The 22,711-nt window shown below is 39.5% G+C and overlaps 1 long non-coding RNA gene across 2 annotated transcripts; it reads right to left on the minus strand.

The window, feature by feature from the left end:
• On the minus strand, positions 481-22,278 carry LOC108636281. 2 transcript variants are annotated; one of them, XR_001918251.1, is made up of 3 exons: positions 22,102-22,278; positions 21,537-21,657; positions 481-516 (listed from the first exon to the last, which is right to left on the minus strand). It is a non-coding gene; the product is annotated as an uncharacterized LOC108636281 (long non-coding RNA). The 2 variants fall into 2 exon arrangements; XR_001918252.1 differs by lacking the exon at positions 481-516 and adding an exon at positions 6,680-6,711.

The raw sequence follows: 22,711 nt of genomic DNA on the forward strand, positions 1-22,711 counted from the left end.
TGATCCATGCAGTCAAAGGCTTTGACATAGTCAATAAAGCAGAAATAGATCTTTTTCTGGAACTCTCTTGCTTTTCTGTTGATCCAGCGGATGTTGGCAATTTGATCTCTGGTTCCTCTGCCTTTTCTAAAACCAGCTTGAACATCTGGAAGTTTACGGTTCACGTACTGCTGAAGCCTGGCTTGGAGAATTTTGAGCATTACTTTACTAGCGTGTGAGATGAATGCAATTGTGTGTTTGAGCATTCTTTGGCATTGCCTTTCTTTGGGATTGGAATGAAAACTGACCTTTTCCAGTCCTGTGGCCACGGCTGAGTTTTCCAAATGTGCTGGCATATTGAGTGCAGCACTTTTGCAGCATCATCTTTGAGGATTTGAAATAGCTCAACTGGGATTCCATCATCTCCACTAGCTTTGTTTGTAGTGATGCTTCCTAAGGCCCGCTTAACTTCACATTCCAGGGTGTCTGGCTCTGGGTGAGTGATCACACCATCGTGATTAACTGGGTTGTGAAGCTCTAGAATGCAAATAAGGGAGTTAGTTTTTTTAGTAAAATTATCATCTTGACATCTATTTTTTTAGATATATTTTTAATTCAAAATTAAAAGGGCAAAAAGAGAAAACTAGATATTTTATCAGTATTAGATATTTTGTCGGTAACAAATTACTTTGCCTTATCTCACCACTGATCACAATTGACACCTTGATCTAATGGGAGGGTAGAAAGCTGTTTAATCTTGTGGGTTTCTATATAAGGTTTTAAAAAGGAAGTAAGATGATCACTTTTAGTTCTTTAATTTTAACTGGTGATGGTAGTCAGCTGTACTCAAGGAAGGAGAGTTGATTGCAAGAAAATCATGTGTTGAAAACTGTAGAAATATTTGGGGAGGGATAATAGAATCCTGAATGGCAGTGGAAGTGGAAATATGCAGGAGAAGAGATTTGAAAAGCATATGTTGGTATCTGTTTCTTCTGAGAGATCAATAAAAACTAAATGAGAGAGACTAAAAGGAAATGCCTTGGTTCCCTTTTAAGGCTATTGGTAATGTTAACCATAGCAATTTTAATAAAGACAGAAGTCATATTGTCATAAAATTGGGAGCAAATGAAAGAGAAATTGATAGAGAAAAAAACATTATAAAACTGGTTGTGAGGGAAGGAGCAAGACTGGCTGATGACCAAAGGGAGTTGTAAGGTCAAGAGGAGTTTTGGTAAAGATGGAACTTTGAATAGATTTACGTGAGAAAAGCAAGGAATAAATTAATTGGAGAACTAAGATAACTGATGAAGTAAAGTCCCAGAGAAATTAAAGAACAGGATTCAAGTTAAAAATTACCCACGTGGATGGTGTTTCAGATACCAAATCCCTGCTATGACAGGAAATAAAGTAAGGGTAGGGGCTGGTATAGCTAGATGGAGAGATGAGAAAAGGGCAGTTAACTGTATGGTCTCTTGAGGTAAAAATGAAGATCATTTGCCAAAAATGAGAGGGGGAGTCATGGTAGGTGGGGGGCTTAATGGTTGCTATTGCCTTTATTCACTTTCCTTCTGATAACCAGACCTTGATTTCCCTCTAAGAAACCACTTCAACCCCCCTCCAACCCCCATTCTGAGTCCATGTACTTTATGAAAGTTGAATCCACTCTAGGCACTTGACTTAGGTCTGGTCAATCAGAATTCACGTTCTGCAAAAATGCTTGACTCAGGGACATATTTGAACCTTAATGGAACAAAAAGGGAAATTTTGCTGGGAAATACACTGGATGAAATTAGGAAGATACAGGAAGTGAAATCACCTGGCCATCAACTTGCAAGTACATGGAACCCAAGAATGGAGCCAGCATCAGGAGGGTGGGGCCAAGAAACCAGGCTTGGTGACTGACAGCGGTTGGGTCCTGGGTTCGGCTAGACTTGACACTAACTCTTAACTGAGATATTTAGTTAAGCAGCAAATAAATTCCCTTTTCTCAGGAAGTTAGTTTGGTTGAATTTTCTGACACATAAAACAGATAAATTATAACTGAGTAGGAAAGCTGGAAACAGTGATTATAGGGGTGAGTAAAAGAGATGCCAAGGGGAAGAAGAAATTATTCACAGGCAGAAATAAGGCACCCATTCATTATGCCTGATATTATCTTTAAGTTTTCCATAAATTTCCAAAGTAAAAAAAAAAAAAAGATCTTAACTGCAGTTCTCAGGAAGACTTGGGTTTCTAAATCTCCTCTTATGAAATAATGTAATCTACAACAATATCAGATTTGCTGAGCTTCCCATTTCACTTTATACTTGTAAAAGAAGGTGTTTCATTGTTTATTTAAATATTAAAAAAATAAATAAACATTATGAGACATATTATGGTTTTCACATATGAAATCAACAAGCCCACAGAATTTGCCTTGGCAGTTAGTTATGGTCGTACTACAAAGTGTGATGGTTCCAGCTTACCCCACTCCTAATATCAATTCCCACATCTGTCTTCTTTTCTCCCTCCTTCCCACAAATGTACTTTGATTGCTTACCTAAGAGCTAGCCATTTGATCAAGGACAATGGATAAAATGAAATGCAAGCAGACACAGTCTTCCAAGACACTTTGGGACTTGGGACATAGTCATGAGATTCACAGTTTGTCAATCAGCAAGCTAGTAATAAAGCCCCCTCTCCCCCTCAAAAGATTACAGCCATGAAATTAAAAGACACTTACTTCTTGGAAGGAAAGTTATGACCAACCTAGACAGCATATTAAAAAGCAGAGACATTACTTTGTCAACAAAGGTCCATCTAGTCAAGGCTATGGTTTTTCCTATCATCATGTATGAATGTGAGAGTTGGACTATAAAGAAACCTGAGTGCTGAAGAATTGATGCTTTTGAACTGTGGTGTTGGAGAAGACTCTTGAGAGTCCCTTGGACTGCAAGGAGATCCAACCAGTGCATCCTAAAGGAGATCAGTCCTGGGTGTTCATTGGAAGGACTGATGTTGAAGCTGAAACTCCAATATTTTGGCTACCTCATGCAAAGGGCTGACTCATTTGAAAAGACCCTGATGCTGGGAAAGATTGAGTGCAGGAGGAGAAGGGGAAGACAGAGGATCAGATGATTGGCTGGTATCACTGACTCAATGGACATGAGTTTGGGTGAACTCCGGGAGTTGGTGATGGACAGGGAAGCCTGGCGTGCTGAGGTTCATCAGGTCACAAAGAGTCGGACACAACTGAGCGACTGAACTGAGCTGAAGCTAGTAATAACACACACAACATATTGCAACTATTAAAGTATTGTAAAGAAAACACATCTTCTTCTGCATGTACAAGAAACAAAAGTTTAAAAGACAATACTTACTTTTACCATGTGCAAACCACTCTGACATTTTTGTTCCCATTCTATTTCCTTTTTTAAAAAAATGCTGATTGTAATTTCCTATGTTTACTTCATAACCTACTACCATGGGGAGATTTGGCTTAGTCAGAAAAGTTAGAGAACTCTTCCCTAAGGAAATGATGATTGAGCTGAAGTCAACAGATGAGTAAGAGTTAGTTAGGTTAAGGAAGGGAAAAAAGAGTCATTAGAGGATTTAGCAAGTGCAAAACCAAGGGGCAAGAGGAAGTGGATGTGTACTTGGGACTGAGGAAAGCCAGTGTTTGGTTGCAGTGCCTTGTGAAGGGAACTGATGCCTTATGATGTGAAAGACAGATGGCCAACACCAGAAAGGATCCTTCAAGCCATGCTGTGGACTGTTGCCTTCGAGAACAATATAATGGCATTGAAGACTTATTCTTTGAAAATATTGTATGAGCTAACTGTACAAAAAATGTGTAGAACACTTAGGGTGAGGGAAAACCTTAGCTTACATTTGAGTAGATGTCAGTTTATATGGAGAGAAGTATCTTTTTAGCACTAAAAAGTAATTCCTAATGTGACATAAACAGATGCTTATAGTTCTAATTCCCAAACACCTAGGGAAGTTTATTGATAATATAGATTCCTGTGTTCTACTTGCAAAAATCTTGATTTGATGAGTGTTTTTAGGAATCTGGTATGCATACATATTTTAAAGTCCCATGGAAATTCTGATGTGCAGTGAAGATATATTAATAGAACTATTAAGGGGGTGCCTCTCTTCTTTATTCTATACTCATTTCCATGAGTGACCCTATCCAGTTCTTTAACTGTAAATGCCATCCCAAATTTATATAATTTAAGCCAAACTTCTCTGCTGAACTACATATGACTATATGCAGCTGTTCAATATTTTACGTCTTTACTTGGGTGATCCAATTGGAATTTATAACCTTAGAAAGATCAACATAAAACTTTAAATCCCAAGCCACTTCCCATCCAGTCTTCTTCCTGTGTTTCCCTGTCTCTGTGATGGTAACTCCATGCTTCCACTTGATCAAGCTAATCTCAGAGCCATCCTTAGTACATCATGTATTTCTTGCCACACAGTCAATTCACTAGCAAGTCTTGTCAGCTCTACCTTTCAAAGACACCTTTACCTAATGACTTTTCACCAGCTTCAAGGCTTCCACTACAAATGGAACCATCATTATCTCGTGCCTGAACTGTTGTAAAATCCTATGCACTGGTCTCCTTTCATCTTTGTTTGTTCTATTTCACACTGTGCAGGGTAAACCCTGAAAAAGACAGGTAATTTAACTCTTCTGTTAAAAAATCTTCCAAATAGCTTTATAATTCAGCTAGAGGAAATTCAAAGTTCTCATATCCTACAAGGCACAAACCTTTCAACCTCACCATCTCAAACTGCTTTTACTAGCAATTACAGCCATACTGATCCTTAAATATGTCATAGAACTCCTGTCTTAGGATCTTTGCACCTGATAGTCTCTCTGCCTGGAACACTATTTCTCCTAGAACTAGCAAATTTGTCCGTCACTTCTTTCAGTGTTTTGCTGAAATATAGTTATGATAGACTCCTTCTTAAATCACTCTATATAATTTGTATATATACACATTATGTATATTGTGTGTGTATATATATATATATACACAAACTTGTCAATTATGTATATATTTGTTTATGTTAACATATTTATATATGTATGTATACATATATATAATTTGTCAACAGTCACTCTCAATAGTGACTGATCCTTGAGAGGGAAACTTTGGCCTATTGCTGTATCTTCAGTAACAGGAGAATTTCTTGGTAGAATCTCAATAAATATTTGAGGAATGAATGAATGGCATAGAAAAAGAAGAGACAGTGAGACAGACATGGAGGAGTGGATGGAGATAGGTTTCAAGAGCATGAAATGTTCACAGTGGCATCTCTGGACCACCTGCCTGCCATTAGAAATGGTCAACCCCCATCCTCCTTGGCAGGCAAGGTTGTGTATATGCAAACTGAACTTTAGGAGAGACAGGAAGACTATCAGGTAGAGTTACCTGTATTGACTCTGCTGTCAGATAGTCTGATCCTGAACTCCAGTTCTACCACATTCCTGTGTGACTTTAGTCAAGTCACCCAACCTCTTCAAACCTGTATACAGTCAGTCAGTCAGTTCAGTTGCTCAGTAGTATCCAACTCTTTGCGACCCCATGAATTGCAGTACACCAGGCCTCCCTGTCCATCACCAACTCCAGAGTTCACTCAAACTCATGTCCACTGAGTCAGTGATGCCATCCAGCCATCTCATCCTTGGTCATCCCCTTCTCCTCCTGCCCCCAATCCCTCCCAGCATCAGGGTCTTTTCCAATGAGTCAACTCTTTGCATGAGGTGGCCAAAATACTGTAGTTTCAGCTTCAGCATCAGTCCTTCTAATGAACACCCAGGACTGATGTTCTTTAGGATGGACTGGTTGGACCTCCTTGCAGTCCAAGGGACTCTCAAGAGTCTCCTCCAACATCAAAGTTCAAAAGCATCAATTCTTCGGCATTCAGTTTTCTTCACAGTCCAACTCTCACATCCATACATGATCACTGGAAAAACATAGCCTTGACTAGATAGACCTTTGTTGGCAAAGTAATGTCTCTGCTTTTCAATATGCTATCTAGGTTGGTCATAACTTTTTCTTCAAGGAGTAAACCTCTTTTAATTTCGTGGCTGCAGTCACCATCTGCAGTGATTCTGGAGCCCAAAAAAATAAAGTCTGACATTTACCCCTAAAGGAACTACGTGAATTCTTGAGGAGAGGATTAAATGAAGATAATTCATACATTGTATTGGCACAAAGAAGTTATCCTCAAATAGTAACTATTGTTCATTATCATATGGTAAAAGAGTAGAATGGGGCTAGTGAGTGGTGGGATAATGAAAGAAAGAGCAAAGAAGAGGATCAGAAGCTTCAAGATGTTGGGCTTACTCTGCAGCAGATATTTAGATAACAAAAGTCTTTCTCACCTGTTAAAATGCTTATTTAAAGTATGAGGTTTTGAATAGAACACCAGTTGTCACAATCTTTCTAGTGTTGACCTAGTGAGAACTTTAGATTTCATGAATAGAGGTAAGGAAGGTACAATCAGTTCAAATGTCAGATGAAAAGAGGAAGGTAGTTGAGAAAAACAAAAAAACTGATTTAGCAGAGGATTTAGTGCGTCATGTTACACCACATCCTGTTATTTTTGTAGGCTGTTAACCAGTATCATGTATCCCAGCAGCACAAGGACAGTTAAGACTAGTTTTACTCGACATCAGCAACCATTGCCAGGGACAAGCACCTTCTGCTTTAGTCGATATGGCCATCAAATGATCTAGAAAAATACAAGCAAGGAATCTCTTGATAACCAGCATTCAGAGAAATGGTAGATGAATTATAGCATCATGTAGATATAGAACTTTATTTCTACATTCAATCACAATAATAAAAAGACCCAAAATTCTGTAAGATGTTTTTATATACTAACTCTGCTATGTCTCTCGTTTCTTATTTCCCCAATATACTGCTGCTGCTGCTGCTGCTGCTGCTAAGTCGCTTCAGTCGTGTCCAACTCTGTGCGACCCCATAGACGGGAGCCCACCACACTCCCCCATCCCTGGGATTCTCCAGGCAAGAATACTGGAGTGGGTTGCCATTTCCTTCTCCAATGCATGAAAGAGAAAAGTGAAAATGAAGTAGCTCAGTTGTGTCCGACTTCGCAACCCCATGGACTGCAGCCTACCAGGCTCCTCCATCCATGGGATTTTCCAGGCAAGAGTACTGGAGTGGGGTGCCATTGCCTTCTCTACCCCAATATATGGCACCTTTAATGGATTTGTAAAACTCCTAATTTGGAGCAGGAAATGGCAACCCACTCCAGTGTTCTTGCCTTGAAAATTGTATGAATGGAAGAACCTGACAGGTTACACTCCATGGGGTTACAAAGAGTCGGACATGACTAAGAGACTGAACATGCAAATCTCCTATTAGCTCATATCCAGTGGTGTCATTTAAGGTTTCCATGGTTCAAAAGAGTGCTTAAATAGATTAAGAGCCAGTTCACAATTTTAATATGTATCAAAACATTAAATGCTAAAATATATATCACAGGTATCAATATGATCAAGGCAATCAGATTGGTGAAAACTCTCTCAGAAATGGCTGATCACAGACACGGAAATGTACAATTGGGCATTAATGTTGTTTTTAATTGGGGCTCTATGATTTGGCGCTGCAACATCTCATACTACAAAGTCAACAGACAGGCCATTCTTACCTCTCTCTAATGCCAGGGGTTTTCTACAAACCCCAATAACTAGATACGTTGATGAGTAACAAATGAATCCTTAAGTCAGACACTGAAGCCAAAAATACTCATTGTTGGACATGAAACAATTTTTTCATTGTAAAATTCAACATTTAAATCACATCAGCTATGGGACTCCAGGGAAATGTCTCCCCTCTGAAGATGGCTGGAATGAAGTTCATGGAAAGTCTCCATCTAAGCATGTCCACCATAGAGGAAAAGGGCCTTTACCACCCCATCTTGAGATGCGCTGCTGTAGTTTGCATAAAAGAGCCATCAGCCAACAGATGCTGGGCCAGGATGAAGTCTGGAACCAGCCTTAGCGCTAAGTGGACCAGCACCTCAGGAAGGTCTTTCTGAGATAAGAAGGGACAAAGAAAGAGGTGAATGAGGCGGTCTTAATGATAAATAAGGAGGAAATTTTCTGGTCCTTTTTGACTCCTTACACAAGGCAAACTGTTGGCCTAGACATTGAGGAAGAACAAGAAAAAGGCTAGCATGAAACACACTGCCACAGCACATTATCTTTATACAGTGCTGTTCTGAATCCTGATAAATCAAATATAACCAGGGCAACTTAATTGCCTGGAGACAAACACACCCAAAAATGGTTTAGGGGTGAAGGATGATGTAAATTCATCAGTCATTTCTAGGGAATAGCAGATTTTGTAACTTAATAGCATCTAACACACCAAATGCCTACCTAACTTAGTATAGCCATGATGCTTATGTTGAAGATTTTCAACGTTGTATATTACAGGGGCTCACATGATGTCTCAGGCATAAGAGAGGAGTTGCATCTCCCCATCTCAGATATACTATCTGTTGGTAGCATTAGCGGGAGCATCCTTCCCATGGCTGCCACACTGCAACATAAGAGGTTCTATGAACTGAGAGAAGCAAAAGGTCATATTGACCCATCCTATATCTGCTGGTCTTGACAGTACCACCAAGAGATGATGGGGCATCTCTTAAACCACCTTTAAATATATATTTAAAAGATAAGGAGACTAGGTTTTGTGGGAACTATCCAGCATATCAGGGGAGGAAGATCCCTAGGCTAACCTATAAATCAGGGCCAGTGATCACCAAATTTTAAAAGCAAGCCCCAAAGAGGAAATTTTTTCTCTAGCTAGAAGCCTCAGCTTTTTCTCAGCTTTCAGGTAGGCTTCTATGAAGTTTGGGCTATAGTTCAGGCTCAGTAATTGGATAGGTCTTAACATTCATGGCAGAATTGCTGAAGTATCAAAAACTGTGCTTGTAGTTACAGAATTATATCTTTCAGGTGCGGGCTCAATCTTCCCTGGTAGCTTAGATGGTAGAGCGTCTGACTATAATGTGGGAGACCTGGGTTTGATCCTTAGGTCTGGAAGATCCCCTGGAGAAGGAAATGGCAACCCACTCCAGTACTCTTGCCTGGAAAATCCCATGGATGGAGGAGCCTACATGGTCTGTAGTCTGGTAGGCTACAGACCATGGGGTCACAAAGAGTCGGACATGACTGAGCAACTTCACTGGTTCAATCATCCTAGAGAAATACAGGCAGAATAATTAAATGAGAAGGACACTGATGCAAATCTGTTGCAAATGTCTTCCTATAGAAGTTGTTCAGTGACCAAAGATTTTCTGGCGTACTGCTGTCCATGAGGTTGCAAAGAATCGGACATGACTGAGTGACTGAATTGAACTGATAGAAGTTTTTCAGTGACCAAAGATTATCAATACCTCTGAGACTCTGGCCTGGATATTTAGAATTTGGAGAAGAGAAGGAAAGAAAATGGAAGAGAAAGAAAGTGAACAAAAGAAGGGATATGGATATTTAATTCTTAAAATACTCACCAAATATCAGGGAGAAGTAGAAACCTCTTAGGAGTGGATACTGAAAAAGCTGTTTCTGAGGATAGTGGAGAGAGGAGCAACAAAGCAGATTCTGTTAGATAAAGTTGTCTAAGAAAATATGAGATCAAATGCTAGCAGCAGCTAAGTGCTTCTGTGGAGATATACTTGAATTGAGAATGTGAGTGACCATCCCATTTCTCTGTTCTTCAGCAGGAGTAATTAGAAATTAGGAGAAGCAAGAGGGGGAAGTAGTATTAGACCCTTAAAATAGGGACTAAAGAAGACCACAAAATCAGTCCTGGGATCTCAGCTCATATCTTGGTTATAGGTTCTGAAGTCATGACAGCGTGTTAAAGGCATGCCTTCCACATTAAAAGCTTTGAGGGTTGTGGGTTCCTTCCCTAAGTGGAGGGTACATATACTCAGTTCTTGAAAGACCAAAATCCAGTGGCATGCTTGTGTCTCTGCTAACTCCACAAAGCAACTTAGTTATCTATCTGAGGAACCACTGTTTAGAACTAAGAACACGGCCTCTCAGAAACAGTTAGAAAGGTGCCGTAGGGATAGAAAAGGTTTCATCTAATGACAAATTAGACTCTGAACCACTAAAGTCTTTTCCCTAACTATATGCCCCTATCAGTTAAAAAGCAGAGGATAGAAGGACCTTTCCTGATTTTGCCCTTCCTATCATTGAAATTATGAGGGAACAGTCTTACTTCTCATACAAAGATAGTGATCAAAAGATTTGTATAATGCATTCATAAATTGGCAACAATAGACCTTTGCGGTTTGAGTTCTGGTGTTTTTCAAGGGGGGTGCCTTATAGAGAGACTGTAATTCTTTGAAGAAATTGTAAAATTGTAACATTAAAGGAAGAGATGGCCATGGGTACCTCATTGCAAGGGCGTTCAGTGTGAACTGTAACGACATTGACAAGACTATTTTTATCTTCTCTAAGGTCCTGATACCATATCACCAGAGTAGTCTAAGGAAAAATTAATCACATTGGCTGCTAGAAGTTAGAGGTGAGGAGAAAGGAAAAGTGTTAATAATTCCATTTTATCTTGAGTATCTTCATAGAAGGCCCCTCAAATTGAGTCTAAACAGTTTTTAATTAAGGAAGCTTCATTACCTGTGGATAGTAGGGTATATTGAAGGGAAATTCATGACAAAGGCTACCGTACTTTCCGTACGTGAAATGAATGTTGGCTATTCTCAAGGCAAATAAGACATCAAAATGTTAAATGACACATGGAAGTGCTAATAGAAATCTTGGATAACTGCTTAGTTGGAGATTAATGATTTAAAACATCTGTTAAAAAGTTACTGGCTAACGGTTGCCTGGCTGCTGTTTCTAAGTCGTGTCTAACTCTTTGCAACACTACGGACTGTAGCCCATCAGGCAGCTAGAAGAGTTATAAGATCCCACGATCCCAATGCCTCACTAACTGAAAAAGAAGTCTGGAAAAAGGCACGTGAATGTCTGTTGAGTATGATACTCTTCTTAAAAATGCTTTTTATTTAACTGCCCCAGGTCTTAGTTGTGGCACAAGTGATCTTCAGTCTTTGCTGTGGGCATGTGGGTGAGTGCATGCTCAGTTGCTTCGGTCGTGCCTGACTCTTTGCGACCCTATGGGCTGTAACCAACCAGGCTTCTCTGTCCATGGGATTCTCCAGGCAAGAATACTGGAGTGGGTTTCCATGCCCTCTTCCAGGGGATCTTCCCCACCCAGGGATTAAACTCGTGTATCTTATATCTCTTGCATTGGCAGGCAGATTCTTTGCCACTAGCACCACCTGAGAAGCTCATGGCATGTAGGATCTTTTTTTTTTCAGTTGTTCTGTGGGAACTGTTAGTTGTGGCATATGGGACCTAGTTCCCTAAGTAGATTTCAAACATGGGCCCCCTATATTGGGAGAGTGGAGTCTTAGCCATTGGACCACTAGGAAAGTTTTGAGTCTGACTCTGTTAATTGTCTATCTAAAGCTGAGTAAAAAGCTGTCCCCCATGTCAAGCAAGGCTAATGTTTTGACTTGCTACAAAATTGGTGTTCATACTTGAGACACTATTATCATGCGTGCACCAACAGGTGATAAGAAACAGGGGAAACCCACTTTGTCTTCTCAGTGGAATTTCTTTTGCATTTAAATAGATGTTTCAGGAAATGTTATCAGAAGTCCTCAGTAGGTTTCAGCACCTCATGAACTGGGTGCTTTGTGGTGAAATCCAGCTAGAGGAGGTACTGTAACCCAAGCAACACGTAGGGGCAGTGAAAGCAGACATATCTTGCTTCAGCTGCAGCAGTTTTCATAAAAGCATCCACTGTTCAGCATGGCAAGTGGGTGGCAGCAATGAAAGCCGTGGTGTCTGTGACCAGAGAGGAAGCTTGGATTGTCTTCATCAGCCCCATGCTGCTGTGTGTTGAGGATATTCTTCTTGACGAACATCTTCTGATCCTGCCAGAAATTTTGTTACCTCCCAGTATCTTTTTAACACATTTATTTTTTTGCTTATATTGTGATTTGTTCTTTGTAACTAATGACATTATTATCTTCTGCTAGATGTTAGGATCACTCTGGGAATTTTTTTTTTTTTTTTTTTTTGCCTTCTAGGTGTACAGAGAATAGTAGCATTTGTTTTGCAGGATATTATAAAAAATTACTTAAAAATTGATATGAACTAATGTGCCAGATTCTAGAGAAGATGAGAAAGCTTGGGTAATGCAGAAAGAAGGAAATGACTTAAATATGAAGATAAGGGAATTCCTTGGTGGTCCAGCATTTAGAACACCATGCTTTCACTGCTGAGGGCCCAGGTTCGATTCCTGGTCAGGGGACTAAAAATCCCACAAACCAGGTGGTGCAGCCAAAAATAAATACATGAATGTTTAAAGTTAAAAAAACAAAATAAAAAAACATGAGGATAAATCCAGTACTTTGACACCAGAGACCACTGTATATTGGGGTCCTCAAGGCACTGTTCTAGACCATGATTTCTTTCCAGATCTCTCACCAGGTAGATTCCATATGTAGTTCTCTGTGCTGATGTCTCCCATACAACAGTTACAGCACAGATACTTCCCTGAGTTCCACACTGATATACAGCTACCTCCTTGACAATTCCACTTGGATATTTCACAGGTATTTGAATTTTTTTCTGCTTAAGAGAGAATTCTTAATTCTACTACCATCTAAACATGTTCCTTCCCCAGTCTTTCCCCAGTTCCTTCCCCATCAATAAATGGCATCTCAACACACTCAATTATTTTCATTAAACAACTAGGAATAATTCTTGAAATTTTGTTTGTTCATTCTCTGAGTCATGTTTAACTCTTTGTGACCCCACGGACTGCAGAATGCCAAGCTTCCCTATCCTTCATTATCTCCCTGAGTTTGCTCAAACTCATGTTCATCGACTCAGTTACACCACCCAACCTTCTCTTCTTCTCTTGTCCCCTTCTCCTTTCCCAGCATCAGGGGCTTTTCCAGTGAGTCATCTCTTCATGTCAGGTGGCCAAAGTATTGGAGCTTCAGCTTCAGCATCAGTCCTTCCAACAAATATTCAGGACTGATTTTCTTTGGGATGGACTGATTGGATCTCCTAGCAGTCCAAGGGACCCTCAAGAGTCTTCTCCATTGCCACAATTCAGAAGTATCAATTCTTTGGCTCTCAGTCTTCTTTATGACTCAACTCTCACATTCATACATGAGTAGTGGAAAAACCAAAGCTTTGACTAGATGGACCTTTGCAGGCAAAGTGATGTCACTGTTTTTTAATACACTGTCTAGGTTTGTCATAACTGTTCTTCCAAGGAGCAAGCATCTTTTAATTTCATGACTCTAATCACGGTCTGTGTTGATTTTGAAGCCCAAGAAAATGAAATCTAATGCCATTTTCACATTTTCCCCATCTATTTGCTATGAAGAGATAGGACCAGATGCTATGATCTTCATTTTTTGAATATTGAGTTTTAAAAAAGTTTTTTCACTCTGCTCTTTCACCTTTATCAAGAGGTTCTTTAGCTCTTCTTCACTTTAGTTGGCTGTATCCAACTCATGAAGTATATACATGAAGCATATATTCATTATCTTCTGACATTTCTACATCTCTGCTGATAACATCCTAGTCTACGCATCAAGATTACTCACCTAGACCAGGCATTGACAAACTTTTTCTATAGAGGATAAAATAGTACATATTTTCACTTTGCAGGTCATACAGTTCCTATCACAATTATTCAAATATTGCCATTGTAGCTGGAAAATAGTTCAGTTCAGTTCAGTTGCTCAGTCGTGTCCGACTCTTTGCAATCCCATGAATCAAAACACGCCAGGCCTCCCTGTCCATCACCAACTCCCGGAGATCACTCAACTCACGTCCATCGAGTCGGTGATCCTATCCACCCATCTCATCCTCTGTCGTCCCCTTTTCCTCCTGCCCCCAATCCCTCCCAACATCAGAGTCTTTTCCAAACAGTTAACTCTTCACATGAGGTGGCCAAAGTACTGGAGTTTCAGCTTTAGCATCATTCCTTCCAAAGAACACCCAGGACTGATCTCCTTTAGAATGGACTGGTTGGATCTCCTTGCAGTCCAAGGGACTCTCAAGAGTCTTCTCCAACACCACAGTTCAAAAGCATCAATTCTTTGGCACTCAGCTTTCTTCACAGTCCAACTCTCACATCTATACGTGACCACAGGAAAAACCATAGCCTTGACTAGACGGACCTTTGTTGACAAAGTAATGTCTCTGCTTTTGAATATGCTATCTAGGTTAGTCATAACTTTTCCACGGAGTAAGCATCTTTTAATTTCATGGCTGCAGTCACCATCTGCAGTGATTTTGGAGCCCCCCAAAATAAAGTCTGACACTGTTTCCACGGTTTCCCCATCTATTTCCCATGAGGTGATGGGACCATATGCCATGATTTTCATTTTCTGAATGTTGAGCTTTAAGCCAACTTTTTCTCTCTCCTCTTTCACTTTCATCAAGAGACTTTTTATTTCTTCTTCACTTTCTGCCATAAGGGTGGTATCACCTGCATATCTGAGGTTATTGATATTTCTCCCAGCAATCTTGATTCCAGCTTGTGCTTCTTCCAGTCCAGAGTTTCTCATGATGTACTCTGCATATAAGTTAAATAAGCAGGGTGACAATATACAGTCTGACATACTCCTTTTCCTATTTGGAATCAGTCTGTTGTTCCATGTCCAGTTCTAACTGTCGCTTCCTGACCTGAATACAGATTTCTCAAGAGGCAGGTCAGGTGATCTGTTATTCCCATCTCTCAGAATTCTCCACAGTTTATTGTGATCCACACAGTCAAAGGCTTTGGCATAGTCAATAAAGCAGAAATAGATGTTTTTCTGGAACTCTCTTGCTTTTCCGATGGTCCAACAGATGTTGGCAAATTGATCTGTGGTTCCTCTGCCTTTTCTAAAAACAACTTGAACATCTGGACATTCATGGTTCACATATTGCTAAAGCCTGGCTTGGAGAATTTTGAGCATTACTTTACTAGCATGTGAGATGAGTGCAATTGTGCAGTAGTTTGAGCATTCTTTGGTATTGCCTTTCTTTGGGATTGGAATGAAAACTGACCTTTTCCAATCCTGTGGCCACTTCTGAGTTTTCCAAATTTGCTGGCATATTGAGTGCAGCACTTTCACAGCATCATCTTTCAGGATTTGAAATAGCTCAACTGGAATGCCATCACCTCCACTATCTTTTTTCGTAGTGATGCTTTCTAAGGCCCACTTGACTTCACATTCCAGGATGTCTGGCTCTAGGTGAGTGATCACACCACCGTGATTATCTTGGTGGTGAAGTTCTTTTTTGTACAGTTCTTCTGTGTAGTTGCCACCTCTTCTTAATATCTTCTGCTTCTGTTAGGTCCATACCATTTCTGTCCTTTATCGAGCCCATCTTTGCATGAAATATTCCCTTGATATCTCTAATTTTCTTGAAGGAATCTCTAGTCTTTCCCATTCTGTTCCTTTCCTCTATTTCTTTGCATTGATCGCTGAAGAAGGCTTTCTTATCTCTTCTTGCTATTCTTTGGAACTCTGCATTCAGATGCTTATATCTTTCCTTTTCTCCTTTGCTTTTGCCTCTCTTCTTTTCACAGCTATTTGTAAGGCCTCCCCAGACAGCCCTTTTGCTTTTTTGCATTTCTTTTCCATGGGGATGGTCTTGATCCCTGTCTCCTGTACAATGTCACGAACCTCTGTCCATAGTTCATCAGGCACTCTGTCTATCAGATCTAGGCCCTTAAATCTGTTTCTCACTTCCACTGTATAATCATAAGGGATTTGATTTAGGTCATCCCTGAATGGTCTAGCGGTTTTCCCTACTTTCTTCAATTTCAGTCTGAATTTGGCAATAAGGAGCTCATGATCTGAGCCACAGTCAGCTCCTGGTCTTGGTTTTGTTGACTGTATACAGCTTCTCCATCTTTGGATGCAAAGAATATAATCAATCTGATTTCGGTGTTGACCATCTGGTGATGTCCATGTGTAGAGTCTTCTCTTGTGTTGTTGGAAGAGGGTGTTTTCTATGACCAGTGTGTTTTCTTGGCAAAACTCTATTAGTCTTTGCCCTGTTTCATTCCGCAGTCCAAGGCCAAATTTGCCTGTTACTCCAGGTGTTTCTTGACTTCCTACTTTTGCATTCCAGTCCCCTAGAATGAAAAGGACATCTTTTTTGGGTGTTAGTTCTAAAAGGTCTTGTAGGTCTTCATAAAACCGTTCAACTTCAGCTTCTTCAGCATTACTGGTTGGGGCATAGACTTGGATAACTGTGATATTGAATGGCCGCAGTAGTAGATGTAATGGTCTTCTGAGTTAAATTCACCCATTCCAGTCCATTTTAGTTCACTGATTCCTAGAATGTCTATGTTCACTCTTGCCATCTCTTGTTTGACTACTTCCAATTTGCCTTGATTCATCGACCTGACATTCCAGGTTCCTATGCAATATTGCTCTTTACAGCATCGGACCTTGCTTCTATCACCAGTCACATCCACTGCTGGGTATTGGTTTTGCTTTGGCTCCATCCCTTCATTCTTTCTAGAGTTGTTTCTCCACTGATCTCCAGTAGCATATTCAGCACCTACCGACCTGGGGAGTTCCTCTTTCAGTATCCCATCATTTTGCCTTTTCCCACTGTTCATGGGGTTCTCAAGGCAAGAATACTGAAGTAGTTTTCCATTCCCTTCTCCAGTGGATCACATTCTGTCAGACCTCTCCACCATGACCCGCCTGTCTTGGGTGGCCCCACAGGGCATGGCTTAGTTAGACAAGGCTGTGGTCTAGTGTGATTAGATTGTCTAGTTTTCTGTGATTATGGTTTCAGTGTGTCTGCCCTCTGATGCCCTCTAGCAACACCTACTGTCTTTCTTGGGTTTCTCTTACCTTGGACATGGGGTATCTCTTCACAGGCTGCTCCAGCAAAGTACAGCCACTGCTCCTTACCTTGGACAAGGGGTATCTCCTCATCACTGCCCCTCCTGACCTTGAATGTGGACTAGCTCCTCTCGGCCCTCCTGCGTCCATGCAGCCACCCCTCCTTGGACGTGGGGTTGCTCCTCTCAGCCACTGCCCATGACCTCAGGTGTGGGGTAGCTCTTCTTGGCTGTTCCTGCTCCATGGCAGCCTGGCACTCTCGGCTGCTGCCCCTAACCTCGGACGTCGGGTAGCTCCTCTCGGCTGCACTTGTGTGCCATCGCAGCCGCCCATGCAAAAAGTCAGTGTTGACTGTGTTTCAATAAAACTTGATTTAAAAAAAAAAAACAGGAGGCAGGCCCATGGATGATAATTTGCCTACCTTTTATATAAACTGTTATAATTATCTTCAAATTGTGTTCTGTGTCCAAATTTTATGCTACTATGGTTCCGTGCAAGAACCAAAAGTTTGTAAAAACATAAAGCAGATCATATCTTCTTGCCACATAAAATCCTTGAAAGACATTTCAGTGCAAGTAAAATAAAATATAAACTCTTTACCTTGGCCTAGAAATTCTTGCATGACATGACACTTGTTTATCTATCTGACCACACATATAGTGATCTTCCCTTTATAACTAAACTCCAGCCACTACCAACCTTTTTAAAATTTTTATTTATTTATTTTAATTGGAGGATAATTACTTTATAGTATTGTGATGGTTTTTGCCATACATCAACATGAGTTGGCCATAGGCATACATGCGTCCTCTTTAAAAACAACAACAACAACAACAAGGTCTTTCCTTCCCCTGATCTTATTGCTCTTTCTGCTTGGAGTCCTCTTCTGTTGATTGGTTACAGGACTGTGTCACTTTTATGCTTTTGGTGTCAGCTTAAATGTTAACACTTTGATGCCCACTATTTTAATATAAATATTCCCAGTCTATATTATTTTTATCAAGTTATGAAATTTACTCAACCTCTGTTACAGCATCTATCACAAACTCTATCTTGTTTCTTTGTCTGTTTTATTTTAACCTCTCCTACTAGATTATAAACTGACCAGCCCTATTCATCACTATATGTTAAACTCCTAGTACAGTGCAGGTTTCAACAAATACAAATTGAGTATATGGATGAACAAATTGGAAGTAAACAAAGTCAGGTACAAATATAAGTATCTGAAAATAGGGACATCTGAATTAAGAAAATTTCTACCAGGGAGAGAAAGAGAGAAAGAACACTCAAAGAGACCAAACCAAGGAAATTTCAAACTATTGTTGAAGGGAACAGTAGAAAGAGCTGACCAAAAATAAATAAATAAATAAACAAACAAACAAAAGCTTTTACATGGCATTTAGTCAGCAGAAGGAACTTGGAGAATGCGGGGTGCTGTCATCTGAATGGCTATATGACTCCAAAAAAATCTGCATAGCACATATGGTGTGTGTGTGTGCTTAGTCACTCAGTCATGGCCAACTCTTTGTGACCCTTTGCACTGTAGCTCACCAGACTCCTCTATCCATGGAATTCTCCAGGCAAGAAAACTGGAGTGGGTTGCCATTTCCTTCTCTGGGGGATCTTCTTGAGAACTGAACCTTTGTCTCCTACGTCTCCTGCACTGCAGATGATTCTTTACTCACTTAACCATCAAGAAAATCATCAGCATATATAGTAGCCATTACTTTTATTATTGTTCTTGGCTGATATTTTATTATTATCAAACTCTATAAAGAGCTCCAGTACTTTGGCCACCTCATGCGAAGAGTTGACTCATTGGAAAAGACTTTGATGCTGGGAGGGACTAGGGGCAGAAGAAGGGGACGACAGAGGATGAGATGGTTGAATGGCATCACTGACTCAATGGACACAAGTCTGAGTGAACTCCAGGAGCTGGTAATGGACAGGGAGGCCTGGCGTGCTGCAATTCATGCGATTGCAAAGAGTCAGACATGACTGAGCAACTGAAATGGACTGAACTGAACTGATTCTCTGTATCCTTGGTGAAAGAAGCCAAAAGGCCATTCCAAACATGAGTCAGCTAGAGTCTCTTTTTTGTTATCTAGTATTTTTAAAGAGTACTTTTCAAACAGTATGCACAGAAATCTCCTGAAGTTTGTTAAATACAGATTGATGGCAACTCCTCCCCCCATCATGTGCCCCATTTTGATTTAATAGTTCTAGGGCAGGGCCCAAGAATTTTTTTACTTATTGTTTTATTGGGATATACTTCATAAAATTCGTGTGCTGTAAAATTCATCCATTTAAAGTGTACACTTTTGGTGGTTTTGAATATGTTCACAAACTTGTGCAACCATCACCACTAATTCCAAAATATTTTCATCACCCCCAAAAGAAAGTCCATCCCCACTTGCAGTCACTCTTCCTTTCTCCCTTTTCCTAGTCCCTGGAAACCACTAATATTTCTGTCTTTTGGATTTGCCTATTCTGGATTTAGAAAAGGCAGAGGAACCAGAGATCAAATTGCCAACATCTGTTGTATCATAGAAAAAGCAAAAGAATTCCAGAAAAGCATCTACTTCTGCTTTATTAACTATGCCAAAGGCTTTGACTGTGTGGATCACAACAAACTGGAAAATTCTTAAAGAGATGGGAATACCAGATCACCTGACCTGCCTCCTGAGAAATCTATATGCAGGTCAAGAAGCAACAGTTAGAACTGGACGTGGAATAACAGACTGGTTCCAAATTGGGGAAGGAGTATGTCAAGGCTATATATTGCCACCCTGCTTATTTAACTTATATGCAGAGTACATCATGAAAAATGCTGGACTGGATGAAACATAAGCTGCAATCAAATTACTGGGAGAAATATCAATAACCTCAGATATGCAGATGACACCACTCTTATGGCAGAAAGCAAAGAGGAACTGAAGAGCCTCTTGATGAAAGTGAGAGAGGAGAGTGAAAAAGCTGGCTTAAAATTCAATATTCAAAAAACGAAGACCATGGCATCTGGTCCCATCACTTCATGGTAAATAGATGGGGAAACAATGGAAACAGTGAAAGACTTTATTTTGGGGGGCTCCAAAATCACTGCAGATAGTGCCTGCAGCCATGAAATTAAAAGACACTTTCTCCTTAGAAGGAAAGTTATGACCAACCTAGATAGCATATTAAAAAGCAGAGACATTACGTTGCTGAGAAAGGTCCATCTAGTCAAAGGTTTGGTTTTTCCAGTATTCATGTATGGATATGAGAGTTGGACCATAATGAAAGCTGAGTGCCAAAGAATTGATGCTTTTGAACTGCGGTGTTGGAGAAGACTCTTGAGAGTTCCTTGGACTGCAAGATCGAACCAATTAGTCCTAAAGGAAATCAGTCCTGAATATTCATTGGAAAGGCTGATGCTGAAGTTGAAGGTCCTTTACTTTGGCCACCTGATGTGAAGAACTAACTCAATGGGAAAGATCCTTATGCTGGGAAAGATTGAAGGCAGGAGAAGGGGGCAAGAGGATGAGATGGTTGGATGGCATCACCAACTCAATGGACTTGAGTTTGAGCAAGCTCCCGGAATTGGTAATGGACAAGGAAGCCTGGAATGCCACAGTTCATGGGGTCGCAAAAAGTCGGACACGACAGAACAACTGAACTGACTGTAGATTTTAGTTTTCATTTTTTTAAAGCACTAACAATGTTGAACATTTTTTCATGTGCTTATTGGCCATTTGTATATCTTCTTTAAAGAAATGTGTTTTTGAATACTTTGTCCATTTTTAATTGGATTATTTGTCTCTTTATCATTAAGTTGTAAGAGCTATTTGAATATTCTGTCTACTAGATGCTTATCATACATACAATTTGCAAATATTTTCTCCCATTATATGGACTGTCTTTTCATTGTATTTATTAATATATCCCTTGAAACACAAAAGGCTTTCATTTTAATGAAATCTAGTTTGTCTACTTTCTTTGGTTGTTAGTCCTTTTGGTGTCTTATCTAAGGAGCCATTGCCTAATCCAAGAACATAAAGACTAACACCTTGGGAATCTCAGTTTTCTTCTAGAATTATAGTTTTAGCACTTATCTTTAGGTCCCTTATTTTATTCAGGCCTGTATTATTGTTGTTCTGCTTGAATCCAACTTTTCTAACAGTTCACAAAATCCTTACCCAGTTCTGTTTTATGATCTTAAAGTTATCAGGGAAACTGTACTTGTCAAAGTTAACATTATATTAAGACACATCAGATTCTCCAGGAATTTTACATAATTTCTGGAGCACTTATAAATCCATACAAGACATCAGAATGCTTAGTATGACTTCTTATTTGACAATACTTCTCAGGTAATTTCTTGAATCCACCTAATTGGTTTAATATCTCCTTTTTTATAAGGAAAAATTGATTTTAAGAATTTTGTCAAAAATATCAAGACATCTGGTCAGATAAGATCATGAGTCACTGTACAAATAATACTTTGTCATTCATTTAACCAAAACGATAATAAAGACTTTGTAAGCAAATATGGACAGTTACATAACTGTAAGACCTAGCTTGTTTAAGTAATCAAAGACTTAATATGAAACACAGGAAATTAAGCCTCTCACCTTCTGAGATGACCCATATCTGTCTGTGGAGTGTGTTTCTCCCAGGGCCATTCTCATCTTTTGAAATGGACCACACTCTGTGTATAAAATGGGTGTCTCTCTAAATGAATCCATTTCTTACCTTAAAAAAAATAAACACAGAAAATTATTTTGACAAGGAACAAAATCTTTGTTTTCTAGGCAAATTACTTGAAAGGTTTAAAAAAAACTTTGTTTACAATGTTTTATTAAAAGCAGATTAATATTCTAAGATTTGAGTCAATAGAGAATTCTATAGTACATTTGATTAGATTCAAATATTCTGTATCAAATTTTTATATCCCAAACAGCTTCTCTGATTACTTATCAGGTTAGCATAAAAACATACTCAGAGATGCAACACAGAAGAAAAAGTTATAACTTGGCCCTGAATTTTTTTCCCTAGGATAATCTCTTCCACAAAGACTGCTTTTTATATATAAACTTGCCCTGTAACTAGTCTTGGATCACAGAGAGTGTTAAGGACAGCTTAAGAAATCTAGACATTTTTTATTCTACTATCATCATAGACCAAAAAATCACTCACCAAGTGGATGTTCAGGTTAGATGGAGATGTCTTTGAACCTTTTCACTTAGAGATTGCCTTTAAACTTAGAGATTATCTTTTTCCAACTTCCTTTCAGAAATGTGTTTTTTCCTCTTCTTGTAACTGTCTGCTTTTCTACATTTCCACATTTACAAGGCCATCCACTGTGGTTTTGTTTCTTAAGACCTAAAGATGGTTCCAACAGAATCCAACACTGTTACAAAATGACACAGCAATTTTTCTTTCCTCAGTAAAACTCAATATTTGTACCCTGGACAGTTATAGAATTCAAGGCATAAAAGAGCTGATTATGGGAAAACTTCACCCTTAGCCATGACATGGTGTGGCATATTATCAATATACAATGAAGAAGGAAAAAATGAAATGAGCATAATTATACATATAATGAAAATCTCTTGCCACTGACAGAGGTAAAGTTAACAAGTTTTAAGTTAAGGAAATGAGACAGTCCTTCTAGAATCTGGCAAACAAACTTGAGAGATAGAAAGGCTGAAAGGGACAGAGAGTAAAAAACAGTTAATGTTTAGGTACACTCCCAGATGAATGAACATATTAACTTTCTGAACCCATGAAGTTACCCTGGAAGACT

This window comes from Capra hircus, chromosome 6, assembly GCF_001704415.2.
Source record: "Capra hircus breed San Clemente chromosome 6, ASM170441v1, whole genome shotgun sequence".
Lineage (NCBI taxonomy): Eukaryota > Metazoa > Chordata > Mammalia > Artiodactyla > Bovidae > Capra > Capra hircus.